Source organism: Prionailurus viverrinus, chromosome A2 (assembly GCF_022837055.1).
Source record: "Prionailurus viverrinus isolate Anna chromosome A2, UM_Priviv_1.0, whole genome shotgun sequence".
In the NCBI taxonomy this organism is placed as follows: Eukaryota; Metazoa; Chordata; class Mammalia; order Carnivora; family Felidae; genus Prionailurus; species Prionailurus viverrinus.
In genome coordinates this window covers 37431522-37445598 of record NC_062562.1, presented here as the reverse complement: position 1 = coordinate 37445598, position 14077 = coordinate 37431522, and positions in this window count along the sequence as shown.

Sequence of the window (14077 nt, the reverse complement as noted above, 5' to 3'; positions counted from 1 at the left end):
TGCAATAATTTATTACAATGCCTGTCAGATAAAATATAAGACGTCAGACTCTGAACTACATACACCCGCACACTTAGAATATAGGGACCTCTTAGGCTACTACATTGGTTTTCACAGAACAAACTGGAGGCCCCAAAGATGCTCAAGGGTATAGCCAAAATCACAATTATGTAAGGCTGGACCTCAACAGTTGTGTATATTTTTACCATTTAATTCATATGTACTATTTGAAAGGAGGCTTGTGTTTGCCTGCTTATCTGAGTAAGAGGATGAGCCCACTTGTCCAGGTTGCTCCTCAACCTGACCTATTAGACAGATGATTATGGTGGACGTTAGAAAACAGCAACAAAAGCGGACCTGAAATCATTGATGAAGCAGCGGATTAACATTGGCCAAAGTGTTCTACGGCCCCACAGCCACCCTCTGATCTGCCCATCTGACCCTGTGCTATCCTCCCTTTCCTTCAATTACCTGACACACAGAACAACCTCTGTCCATTTCCTTTGCCGCTTAACTTAGAAAGTGTATTTCTGTCGACTGCAACTCAAGAATCCGAAGTAAGGAAATGACCCTCCCGTGTCCATCACTTTGGCAGTGAGAAGACTGGTTGAGGCTTATGAACAGTTCCCAAGGCAACAGCTCCCTACCTGTCTGTGCTGGAAGTAAAGGGATTGAGAAAGATGTACTAGATACAGAAAAGACTGCCCTGCTCTGCTCGACAAAGTAGTGAAATGACTCCAGACTTTTTTATTTTGATCATCATTAGCAAAATGTCACTCACATCCCGCTCGTTTGAGACCCAGGTGTGCCAAGCAGTTGTACCGTGTCACCTTTCTAATCACTCTGCGATCTGATGCTTCAGGCTTAAATTTCTTTGGTCAGAAAAGTGGGAATGATGTCCCTCTTCCAAGAAATGACCCAGATGAATGATTTCCAAGGGAGAACACTTTAAAGAGAGTATCTTTTTTTCCTTGCATTAAAGTGGGTTGTGGAATCTCGTAAGAAATATCGCCACATCCACGTCACATTAGAGATTTTCTCCATTTAGAGGTTCTAATTCATTAGACAGGAAAGAAGTAGAAAAAACTGCCTCTATTTGAACACTTTCGACTTCTTTGTCTCCAGTCTTCTTCCTACCTACAAGACACACACACACACACACACACACACACACACACACACACACTCATGCATGTGCATGCATGTACACAGCACACGTGGATTCCAAGAGGCAACACCTTGTATTTGGAGGTGTAACTTTTGCCTTTTCAGATCCAATAACTTCTTTGATCACAATTTCTTCCTGAAACATCTGGACATATCTATATCTATCATGATAAAACAAGGTATTTATGGGGTTCCTGGGTGGCTCAGTCAGTTAAGTGTCCTACTCTTGATTTCGGCTCAGGTCATGATCTCATCACGGGTGAGCTCGAGCCCTGTGTTGAGCTCTGAGCTGACAGTGAGGAGCCTGAGTGGGATTCTCTCTCTCCCTCTCCCTCTGCCCCTCCCCAGTTCTCTCTCTCTCTCTCTCTCTCTCAAAATTAAACAAGAAAGCAAGTTATTTAAGAGAACTTCTCAGTCTTAGAGCGACTTTTTCCAATGCCTTCTATTTAATAGCCAGAAGCCCATACCATTGAATTTGCTAGACTACCTTTAAAATCAAATGTAAGTCACTATGTTTAGCGATCAGGAACACCCACTGGTTTATGAGTCTTTTCTCACCCGTCCTATTAGATACAGCAGTTCTAGAACACCGTAACTTCAAGTTTGTTCTTGAAAAGTCAACCATGAAAGTTACTGTCTTTGGGTGATTTGTATTTCCAGCGCTCTGCATTTAGGTAATAGGATTCTCAGGTCAGTTGCCTGAAGCACCAAGTCAGTGGGGTTCGCATGAGGACCCGTCCAGAAGGCAGGAGCAGGTGGCCAGGGCTGGACCAGGGGAGCAACAATTGGTGCAAGTGAGGGCCCTGAGGACATGGGTAACCTGCAGGATTATTAATGGAAGGCACAGACTCCAGACAGAAAGGAAATTGGAATCCTCTGTTGTGCCGCGGACCCGAGAAGCGAGCAAGTGGCAATATTTTCGTTTGGAAATTAGTAACACCGTTTAATAGGCCCTGGTAGCCTCAGAGGCCTAGGGAACAGAAGACTCAAACATTTTAGATTAATTTTTTCCTTAATTAGTAAATCAAGTCATAATCACAATGAAACTAGAGGAAAGGACATCTAGAAATCCTTAATTTTATTCATTTAATATGCTCGCTTAATGTAGGCTCACATGGAATCAGAGACACAACAATCCCAAGCAGCAGTTTTGATAATGTGATTTACTACTTGCGACTGGGCTTCTGAGGTGGAATTACAGGCGGCAAATCTATTTTTAAAGGGGCGCACTCATAATTGGTCTTTGGAATTTTGATTCAAAAACGAGCCAGGAGATCAGTCTTTGGAAACGATGGCCTTAAAAGGGAAAGGATGAACTCATTTTGGAAAAGCGAGGCATTCAAGAAACCTAGAAGAATTACACTGGCTGTCTTCTTGGTACCGAAATGGAGGCGGGGGGTGCCTGGACCCCAGAAGAGAATGGAACCAAAGACGACGACATAAAACGTGTCAATCCCGAAGCAGCTTCACGTAAACCCTCCTTCCAACACTTATTTTCTCTGGGCAGCCTCATAATAGCACTTATCTCTGCATCTGAGGCAGAGGGAACTTTCTTCTTTAAGTGGCAGCAACCTAAAGCCACGAGTCCGAGCTGTCACAAATAACTCCCACTCCAGAGCGTACGATACTCTACCCAAAACATAAAAGCCGAGTGTTTGTTTTGATAACTCTTGCAATTTTTTTTCCCCTCATTTTTCGCTCTAAGTCTGAGAACTTTGGCATTTGACTAATTTACCATGCATTTAAGGCTGGTAGCAATATCGGGAAAGAAATATGATAATCACTTGCTACCACAAAGTATTCTATATACTGTTCTCTTTTTCAGCCCCAGTGCCACATGTGTTGGTTCAATGGAATATTCAATAGACATTTATAGGAAATAAATTGAGAGATGAATGTAAACCATATGGCATCTGGAGGTTTATTTGCAAAGTCCCTGCATCAAAGCTTTCTCCAGATCACACCATATTAGCTATGTTTTTCCAGTCCAGCAGAATCAGGAAGGTAACCACAGACTTCCTTGATGGAAAACACATGAAAAACAGAGCAAATCTTACTACGTAGCTTGAGTTGCTGGTCAAGGAGCATCCCTTAAAATAATTTTATTACCGGTGTTTTCAGCACATTGTTTAGAGCTGCATTAAAAACATACAACAAGTTGGTTTTGTTTGGGATTTTCTTCCAAATTATAGGACACATTTCTATTTATTTGTGCCAATAAAAATTATATCACCTTACTAGCATTTTATGAAAATCTCAGGACTATTTCTTTTGGCACGGGCATGTAAAAATAGGTGCCAACCAAAGAGAAATGCTACATTTAAACATAGCATAGATACACGAAAGTACATTAGGATTTTTGCGGCTAGGTACAGAGCACACACGCATTCGAATATACTCACACACACAAAACCCCAGCCAACTAAGCTTTGGAGAATCACATTATTATAAGTAATAGTTAAAAAACATTGATTGGACAGAATGAGAAATGGTCCTCAAACTTAATTTATATATAAAAAAATTTCCTCAACCTTGAATGCTCTCTGCTTTGTGCAGTTGGTTATGGCTAGCATTCCATCTGATCTCAAATTAATTCTCATGCAGCCTGTTATATAAATCATTATGAAATGTCAAAAGCTTGTACATATATTTTTTTTAAGTTTTCACTTACTTTCCAAATAGTTTCCATTTTTCAGTGTCATAGACTTTTCAGCCACTCAGTCGATTTTAATGATTTTTTATCACTCTAAATGTTTCCCTCATTTATAGCACATTTGTGCACGCATATGCGCATACGTGCACATGTTACGCTGCGGGACACAGGTGATGTGCACAGTGGTAATCTGTAAGTTTCTTCATTCTTTGGTTCAAAATGAATGGTCAAATGAGCAGCACAGTGAAAGAATGAGGTGTTGCTATTGAAATCTGCCCTTCATAAATAAATATTAAAGATTCAAACAATAGCCAATTGACTCCCTGCCCTGGGCCGCCCATACTTTCCATTTTACGACAGTTGCTAAGGAAAATGGTGCCTTAAACTTTTTGGCAATTACTCAATTACCCATCTCAATGAAGTTCTCCTCCCTTTACAGGTTAAGCTTCGAAATTTATGGCAGTAAGTTAATGCCACTTGCAACTTGAAAAAGGGGGGTATGTGAGCAACATCACTTAAAAAATATGTGGCTAACTGCTGGAAGCTATTAAAAACCAAATAAACAAAAGAGATTACACTTCAAAGAAATGTCAACAGTTTTTCCTCTCTCAGAACAGACGAGTTTTCTTTACTTATATCCACATCCACATCTGGAAAATGCTTATGGCTTTATACATCTTTTATGGTAAAATGAATTTATTGAGTTTTAAAATTTTCGTGATGGATTAATGCAATCTTCATAAAAGGTAAACCCACACCCCAGTAAAAAATCTGTCTTAACAGTGAGGAATGATTTCAATAATAACTAATAGCCCAATGTTAATTTCAAGGAGCAAAATAATTTTGAGAAAGCGTTTGGTTAACCAGATTTTTAGAAAAATATATTGCTACATGGAAATGAAAATGCAGTATCTTGCTCCCTACGACCTATCTTTAGGTTGGTACAATTAATTCTTAAGTTAAGGGGGAAATAAAAGCTGTGGCGTGCAAAGCCAACTCCAAGCTTCACTGAATATACTTGCTCCAATTAACTAACAAAAGAATTCAAGAACACACTAAATTTACTGATAGCAAGATCACCAAGGGAAGATTTCAAAACAGTTAATAGATTTCTACAGTTCCTCACGAAGTTATATAGCACTGCTTTTGTGTGTTTAAGAGGCGAGAATTAATTTCTCACATAGAAATACGCAGCCTGTTCTGGATGTCCAAACAACTGACTTCACATGCTACACAATGTTCTCTCGTGGCCCCAAAATGACAGCATTCATTTAATTTTGTTTTACAATTAACCGGGTAGTAGCAACTTGCTCTCTGTACAAGCTTGCCAAAGAAAATACCACCTTTGGTATCCAACCAAACATCCACATGTGGACAAGTGACTTCAATTTAATAATTTATAGTTTTGATGGGGAGGGGGTTAAAAAAAAAAGACTTGAAATATGGGAGAGGTGTCATCTTTATAAGTCAGGCCAAGAATTAAGGGGAGGGGGGAAACCCCAACCAGAAGAATGTTTAAAATGGAACAGCATAATCTGGACATAAAGTAAGTGGTCTGCAGTCAATAAAAAAGAGAAAGAAAAAGAAAAATAAACTCCACCAAGCCGGCTGCAGAATAGGAAAGTCGATCTATTTTGTTTATTTATAAGCGAGTAGCAAGTAGATTCTTTCACACTAACTAAACCAGACAGTAATTATAAACACAGGTTGGTTAAATTCCGTGCACCCTATGAAAGGAAACAAGCTTCTTTCTTTTCCAAACATTGTCATTTGTTTATTGAGCCTCTTCGGGGCTTGGTTTCATTTAAAACCATGTAAGCACACATCTGTTACCCCCAAACAATGTCAACCTTTTAAAGCCAAACCTGCCTACTTATTCTACAAAAATTTGCAAGTAACCTGACAGCAATTTTTGAAGTAGCCAGTTAGCATACCGAGTAAAGAATTTGGATTATTTTTGTTCCATTACAGAAAAACCTTACATTAGAGTGTAATCATACAGGAAGCAAACAGTCGCCGCCTCAGTAGTTTTGGATAATTAGTTACCTAAATTTTCCGAGGTGAATTCAATGTACTTAGACTGAGGAACATTATTGCTTATATTCTGAAAGACCACAATACAATCTTGGTTAACAATGAAATTATAAATATGGGAGTAAAACGTCATTTTAGAAATCATTAGGTTTTATCAGTACAGTACCACTGAGTCCCTCGTTTAAGGAACTGTTTTATTAAAAAAAAAAACCGGGGGCCTGTGATATTGCTTATATTAGCTCATGTCAGATATCAGATTTCAAAAAACTTTAACACAGTAGACACTATTAAAACATCATTATTAGAGTTGTCATGCTTGGGTGGTTTGAACTAAAGTGAATTTCATGTATTTGCTGGGAGACAGCAATAATAAATCCTGGAGTCTGCATTTCTAAGCAGTGACCTAGAGTCCTAGGGAACCGGCTTAATGAACAGACAGGACAAATGGAGAAGTGGAGTGGGTGGGGGGCCTCGTGGGGAGGGATAGAATCTGATTAAAGTTCACCAGGAAATACAGACATGGCACCCAACCCCCGCCACCTCCCCCCCACCCCCACCCCAAGCAACCATTCTGAACAGCACAATCTCGGTCTACTGTGATTTCTCTGCTACTCACGCACTCCACATAAGCCAAGAGAGGTCCCCAAGTCTTGTGTTGCCTACACTCCTTCCCTCGGAGGTGGCAGACCTATCTAATGGATCCCCTAACCCTGAGTGTGGATGGAGAGCCATGGTGTTTCAGCCCAACGCACCAGTCAGCCACTTTTAACCCATCCACCCGCCAGCGAGGCAAGAGACCATACAGGAGCTCTGACAGAGCAAGCGGAGTATCCCTAACACCTTGCACACTGCTTGGCACATAGTGGGAGCTAAATAAGTGTTTGTTCAGGAAATGATGAGAGTTGGGAGTAGGAAGTCTGAAGCGACTTCCCGTTGTTGATCAAACAAAGTCCAAGGCAACCCGTGTCACCTTCCAAAAGCGAAACCAGGCTATCATTTTAAACCTGTCTTTGGCTCCTGGACCTCATTCCCGCTCTCTCCCTACATTCTCTGCGACCTTATTTTTGGGCTATGCCTAAATTCTTCTTGCTCCATGAGTAGGCTATCAGCTCCCATTCAGGCCTTCTGTCGAACCACCCTCCTTTTTTGTTCAGTTCTGCCTGGTCAATTCCCTTCTCTACTCGACAAACACCGACTTGTCTTTTGAGACACAATTCACATGTTACCTCCTCTGTAAAGCATTCCCTAAATCCCTCAATGAACTAACAGCTTCTCAGCACATTTATCTTCAACGCCGCATTTTTGAACTGACGTCGGTTTCTTGCACTGGCCTTTGAGTTTCTACTGCTCTGCTACCACGTACATCCTTGCACTTAATACATGGGAACCATTCAAATATTTGTTGATGAGTATAGAAATCTAATCCCCAAATTATACTTTTTCTAAGGCTATTTTTCCTTTGCTTTACTCAAGTTGTTAAATGTTAAAATACTCTTTGCTGGTTTTCAACTTACAAAAATAATACATGCCTAGGGTATGAAGTGTAACGAAAGCTAATTAAGATTCCTTCATTCCCATTCAGTCCTGCTCCCTGATATAACCAAGAGTAACAACGTAGTATACATCCTCGCCTTTCTTTTTACTTATGTGAATATATTTAAAATCATGTTTAGCGGCGGCTGACAAACTTTTCCGTGAAGGCCTGGGGAGCAAGGATCTTAGACTTAGCTGGTCACAGGGTTTTCATCACAGAGTCTCAGTTCTGCCCCTGGGTTGAGAAAGCAACTATAAAAAACACATCAATCGGTGTGGATGCCCACCAAAAAGCTTAATTTGCCAAGATGGGCATCCAGCTGGATGTGCCCTACAGGCCAGAGCCTGCTGACCTAAGATTGAATATATATGGGTATGTGTCTACCTACACGCATGCAGGTTTTATCTGTTCCTCTGCTTTTGCACATAGCATCACGCCATACAAATTACCCAGAAATTTATTATAAACTCTATTATCTTCCAATAGGTTACTGGATCGAAACAGAATTCTTTTTGTCTACTTTCATATATACCTAAGGCATATATACACAATGTGCACAGGCCAGAGTTTTTTCATGTTTATTTGCTTTGAGAGTGTGAGAGAGAGAAAGAGAGAGACAGAGAGAGCATTGGGGGTGAGGGCAGAGAGACAGAAACCCAGGCAGGGATTCTGACGCGGGGCTCCATCTCAAGACCACAAGATCGAGAGTCAGATGCTTAACCAACTGAAGCCCCCAAGTGTCCCACACATGCCACGGGTTTAACTAAATGGGATATATCATACACACTGGTGTGTGTGTGCCTGTGCATATTTAATTTTTTTTTTTTGCTTGCCATAGTCTTAATACACTCATACGCATTCTTCCTTTCCTCAATGCTCATCTGTCCATACATGAAACACGCATGTTACGAATATTGTCAGCTTTACTAGAACATGACCACATGGAACACCTGTGTTCGGCACCTTACTGTTTTAGCCCATAACACTCTTGGAAACCCTCCCAAGTCAACCGGAGGAACACTGATCCGTACTTTTTAATGAACACATTACATGTTGTGGATGTACCATCAGTATTTTTAACCATTCGTTGGTTCTAGCTTTTTGCCGCTGAGAACGACACGGGGATTCTTGCCTTTGTACTTCAGATTTGCACCCTGGGGCTTTGATAGCCTTTAGACAGATACTCAGAAATGGGTGCGTTGCCTTGAACCATAGGCACGAGTTATGCTTCACGGATGTCATTCGAATTGTATTTCTCGTGAAACTATAGGAGATTGCTTTTGCTCCGCATCTCAACAAGCGAGTGGTATTGTCACTTCAAGTAAATTTCTTGGACAATCCATTAGGTGAAGTAGTATCTCTATTGTTTCTTTAAACTTTGAAATACTCATGACCTGGAGCATCTTTTCATGGCTGCTGATCATTCAGATTTGCTCTTCTTGAGTTGTCCACTTGCTTTTTCGAAACTGCAGGATTTTATTACCAATAAGCTTGAATCACATTATCTTCAATTATCTTGATGTTTTATCTCTATTGCTCTTAACTCCAGATAATGTGAGCAGACTGTTTTCTCTCTTGTTTCTTTCTTCCTTTTTTTCTTTTTTTGACCCTGCTATCCGGTGTCCCTGTGGACGTACCCAGATTACCGTGTCGAAGGCACATGTATTTTAACTATTTTTCATATGGTCTGAATTCTGTAGTATTTTTCTTTTAAGTAACAATGTTTAATTTCACCACCATTCCAAGTTTTAAAGGTGCACTAGCTGGGATTTCATTCAATGGAAACAGAGCAGGCTCGCCATTAATAACTGTGTACTTAATAAATACTATTTTTACCTTCACTTTTTCTTAACCTTTGCTTTAACTCTGTAATAGACACTATGCCACGTGCTTTAATGCAATACCTTATTTAATACTCAAAACTGGGGCGCCTGGGTGGCGCAGTCGGTTAAGCGTCTGACTTCAGCCAGGTCACGATCTCGAGGTCCGGGAGTTCGAGCCCCGCGTCAGGCTCTGGGCTGATGGCTCAGAGCCTGGAGCCTGTTTCCGATTCTGTGTCTCCCTCTCTCTCTGCCCCTCGCCCGTTCATGCTCTGTCTCTCTCTGTCCCAAAAATAAATAAACGTTGAAAAAAAAATACTCAAAACAATCCTATGAGGTAGAGGTTTCTATTACCTTCCTTTCCTACGATACATCAGAGGGTAAACAACATATAAACAACATACCCAGGCTTGCCCCGATTGTCTGATTTACTCCAAAAGCTTAGCTCCCAACACTGTTATCCTACTAACTTTAAGATGTTCAACAGACAGAAAACATGAACACATGTTAAGTGTTTGTTGGATAATTGTGGGCACCTCCTAAACTCTCCCTTGGATAATCTGTCTAATTAATCCACATTCAATTTGAAAGGAAACTTTTTGTCAATCCAGATCTTAAGAGGTTAGTCTGTAACTGAAAATGTTCAGTTAAGTCATTGTCAGGAAGCAACATACTATAGTTAAAAAGAAGGGGGAGAAAGCACTCTATTTGGAATGAGAAAAACTGAACTTGGGTCCTGACCGAACCAGCCATGAGCCATGGGATCTTGAGCTTTCCTTTTATTCCCCTGATCCTCATCTGCAAAATAGGGACATCATGTTTTGGAACCCACGCCACTGGGTTTTTAAGAAGCCCCAACAGGATCAAGTATAAGGAAGCCCCCTCTTTTCTTCAAGATTTATCTATTGCTTATATTTTGAGTATTTGCATTGTATTTTTGATGAATTCTTTTGAATTAGAGACACTGCTTTTTCATTTTCATCTTACGTACATCAGAATATATCCCTTAAAAATAAGGACAAGAGGAAGCGCATTTTAAACTCAAAAGCATGATGAAGAACCTAAGGTATTGTGATTATTATCACCACATATAAGCCGTTTGGAGGAACACACTTCTGCCTGCATTACTGAATTCCACCTGCACCGCAAGGTGCAAAGTCTGCTTCAACGCAGCTAAGGAGCTTCAGCAACAACAACAACAACAAAAAATCCAGACTACTTATATAATCACCATCTATTCTTCTCATCTAATGGCTGTGAAAAGAGAATCCCTCTCAATTATATTTTTGAAGCCGGGCACCGTATTCAAAGCAGGACACCGCTCAAGAATTCAAGTTACTACGCGTTTCTGTCCATCCTTAACGAACACAGCTGAGGGAATTTGAAGGAAGCACGAGTCCAGGTTCTGCCACTTAGAACATCTGAAGAAATGAACTAAAATTTACACTCCTGGACCTCAGGGGGTGGGAGGAGTCCTGCCACATCTTTGACTGTGTCCCGTGTAAGCCCACGGCACCTAGGGACAGCCCCGTGCTCCCTGAAGGGGCTCAACAAACATTTCTTGATGAAGACAAACACCTGCTGTATTTAAATATGAGATGAAGTCAGAGCGTAAATGAATCTAAGAATAAACTGGGTGTGTATGGGCACACAGCTACTATTAGCTTTATGGGAAATTACATTCCTGCTATTATTATGATTATCATTCTAATGACAAAGGACTACACACTGAGAAAGAGAAAATTATAAAGAAGAAAGGAATAAATCAGTCAAAGAGGAGCGTGAGTTTAAAACACACATATGCCAAAGGCGCGCAAATACAGCAAAAGGACTCCAATGCTCTAACTGAAGCGATAGCAGGGTGATGAAGGGCGCTGAACTCCAGGAGATCACAGGAGGAAATGGCGTGAACCTGTAGGAAGAAGTATGGCGTCTTCTTCACTAGTCCTTATTCCTTCTCCCTCCCACCCAAATGCCTTTGTCCAACATTTTCTATTTAACGGATGCCTTGATGCTTTATTTTGCATGTGTGTGGTGAGTTCCTGTCAATAATGACTATCATCAGATGGATCAAACGTCAGTCAAAGGAGAGAGGCACAAAGGCGTGCCCAGGGGCAGAAAAGAAAGAACAGAAACCATGACGTGAAAAGTTGTTGGTCACAAAGAATTGAAGTTAAAAGTTGTACTGGGGTAGACTTCGCTTAGGAAATCCATGAGAAGCTGGAGTTTGAATCCACTAGACCACCTTCTCGTGCTAGGCGGTCACTGTTTTAACAAATAATCTTTACCAAGAACCTCTTTCACGCGAATGATTTGCGAACACCACTTGATGGAGGACGCTATGAAATTTTTCCAATGCCTTGCTCTTGGCCAGTAAGCATTCAGGGCAAATGTCTGAATTCCAATGCAGTGGGGAGTCTACCTAGAATGCCGTGTTACCATTTGGACTTTCCTGGAGAGGGTTCATCTTTGTAGGAATGACAATCACTTGGAAACAGCACTTGGGGGAAAAACAAAATTACCTATTTTCTTGCAGTTGAAATGGCTCCTCAGTCAGTGAGGACGATGCTTCCAGAAAGAACTTCTCAGGGTGGGAGTCTGATGGGGTTTAGCAGGCCACCACTTCTCCAGACCTGCTCTGACCCTTCTGTGTTAGGACGGGCAGGCAGAACCAAACAAAACGCCAGCTCAGCGGTTGAGGACCTCAGTAGGGCCTTAGGCTGTGGGATAAGGGATAAGAAAACAGACAGAGGCACGGGGAAATCTAGGGCCTCTTATGTTTAAATGCCCAAATGTTTACCAGCTGACCTTCCCCTTTACTGCGGTCCTGGAAGCAAGGTGCATACAATAAAGTTCAAACCAATCAACTGCTTTCAGCTGTTCTTGTGCAATGAATTTTTAAACATTTGGTCATTAAGCCCAATATATATGCAGGTCAGTTTTTGAACAGGATGGGAACAGTCTGGGAGCAGATGCCATGGTACTGCCTTGTGGAAAGGGGATAGTAAAGAAGCACAGAGGATATTTATATGGCTCCGCCCATCAGGTTCAATTTCTCCCAGTTCTTTTACCTCCCAGCCACCTCTATACACTGCTTCAATGATCAGGAATCGTTATGAACTTCTGTTGTCACTTCTTCGCATTAATTGAACGGCAGCCTGAAGACCATGGAAAGAAGGACCCTGGGTTCGTTTTCTCGTAAACTGGACCTTCCACGAAGAGTCTGAAGGTGATGTAGCTGAAAATTGGCCTCGTGTGTTTGATTGGTGAATGGCACACTGATTTGTTAGTTGCTGAGCAGTCCGTGCCAGATTCCTCAACTTATTTTTGAACATCAATGAGCTGAAAGCTTTCAGTGGTGAAGAATTTAAATCACTTAACCATTTCCCTTTGCTGCATTCTGGCGGCCATATGTATGGGGGTAGCTTTAATGCTGATATCCTGGGGGTCAAATCCAAGATTGTATTGAAGATGGGAAAATAATAAGGCACAGTATCCTACAAATCAGTTTAAAAGGTTATTTTTGTTAGCTCAGACCAGCAACCTAGTTCAAATGACTGCATTCCTCATAAGGACCTTCTAACCGCAACGCTCACCGAAGTTTCTAATACGCATTGCCCTCCCTCCTCCACCCTCCCCCCCCAACAAGACAGGATGGGGAAGTTGCTGTAGTTCATGTTTTAGATTAGGACATACATAAAATCTCATCTAGGAGTTACCCTAACAAATAAAACTCCAATTTGGCTAGGTATGTTTGGACCGTGGAAAAACAACCAACCACAGCTTGCTGATAAAATAAAGGGAAGTGGTGGTGAGGGAAAAGGTACCAAACGCGCTTTATAAGGCACAGCTGGTTATGTATGGGGCCTTTTGTAGGACTATGGCAGCTGGCAGTTAGGTTTAAATATTATTTGAATAGCCAGTAATCTCCATATTGTCAAAACTGTACCAAAGCAATAAAGCCAGGGCATTACACCCTCCTCCTTTTCTTGTGGTGGCAAAAGTCTGTACTCCTTACAGACTGTTAGAGGCACATTTTTTCATCAGTAGAGAGTTAACACAAAGATCATTTCTAGAGTTCAGTCTTCGAGTACTCAACCCTGAAGATTTTTATTAAAACAGGGGAACATGTTTTACTAGAGGTTGCTACCTTTGTAGAAAAATTATGGGAAGGGAGAGAATTGTCGAAGCGACAATCTTAAGCCACCAAAGGGCTAAACATTGTTGAAGCGTTGATGGTATGTAGAGAAATTGGTATGGATTTGAATATCAAAGTTTGCCCTGAAAACTCAAGGAGAACTGGTAAACCAACAGCCATAGGACAATCTACTTTATTTTTTAAGCTATTTTTTAAATGTTTACTTATTCATTTTGAGAGGGAGCGAGCGTGAGCAGGGGAGGAGCAGAGTGAGAGAAGGAGAGAGAGAATCCCAAGCAGGGTTGACACTGTCAGCCCAGAGCCCGATGCAGGGCTCCAACTCACAAACCTTGAGATCATGACCTGAGCTGAAATCAAGAGTCGGATGCTTAACCGCCTGAGCCATCCAGACGCCCTGACAATCCACTTTAGATACAGGAAGGTTCATTTTGGAGTTCCCATTTGGGGGGGGGGGGAAGCCAATAACCTAAAAAGTCCATAGGCAAAAACGCTGAGGGGTCTCTGGGTTCTTCTTAGAACAGAAATCGATATGCATGATGGGGCGCCTCGATGGCTCAGTCGGTTAAGTGTCTGACTTCAGCTGAGGTCATTATCTCACGGTTCGTGGATATGAGCCCCGTGTCAGGCTCTGGGCTAACAGCCGGAGCACTGAGCCTGCTTCAGATTCTATGTCTCCCTCTCTTTCTGCCCCTACCCTGACACACCCCCCA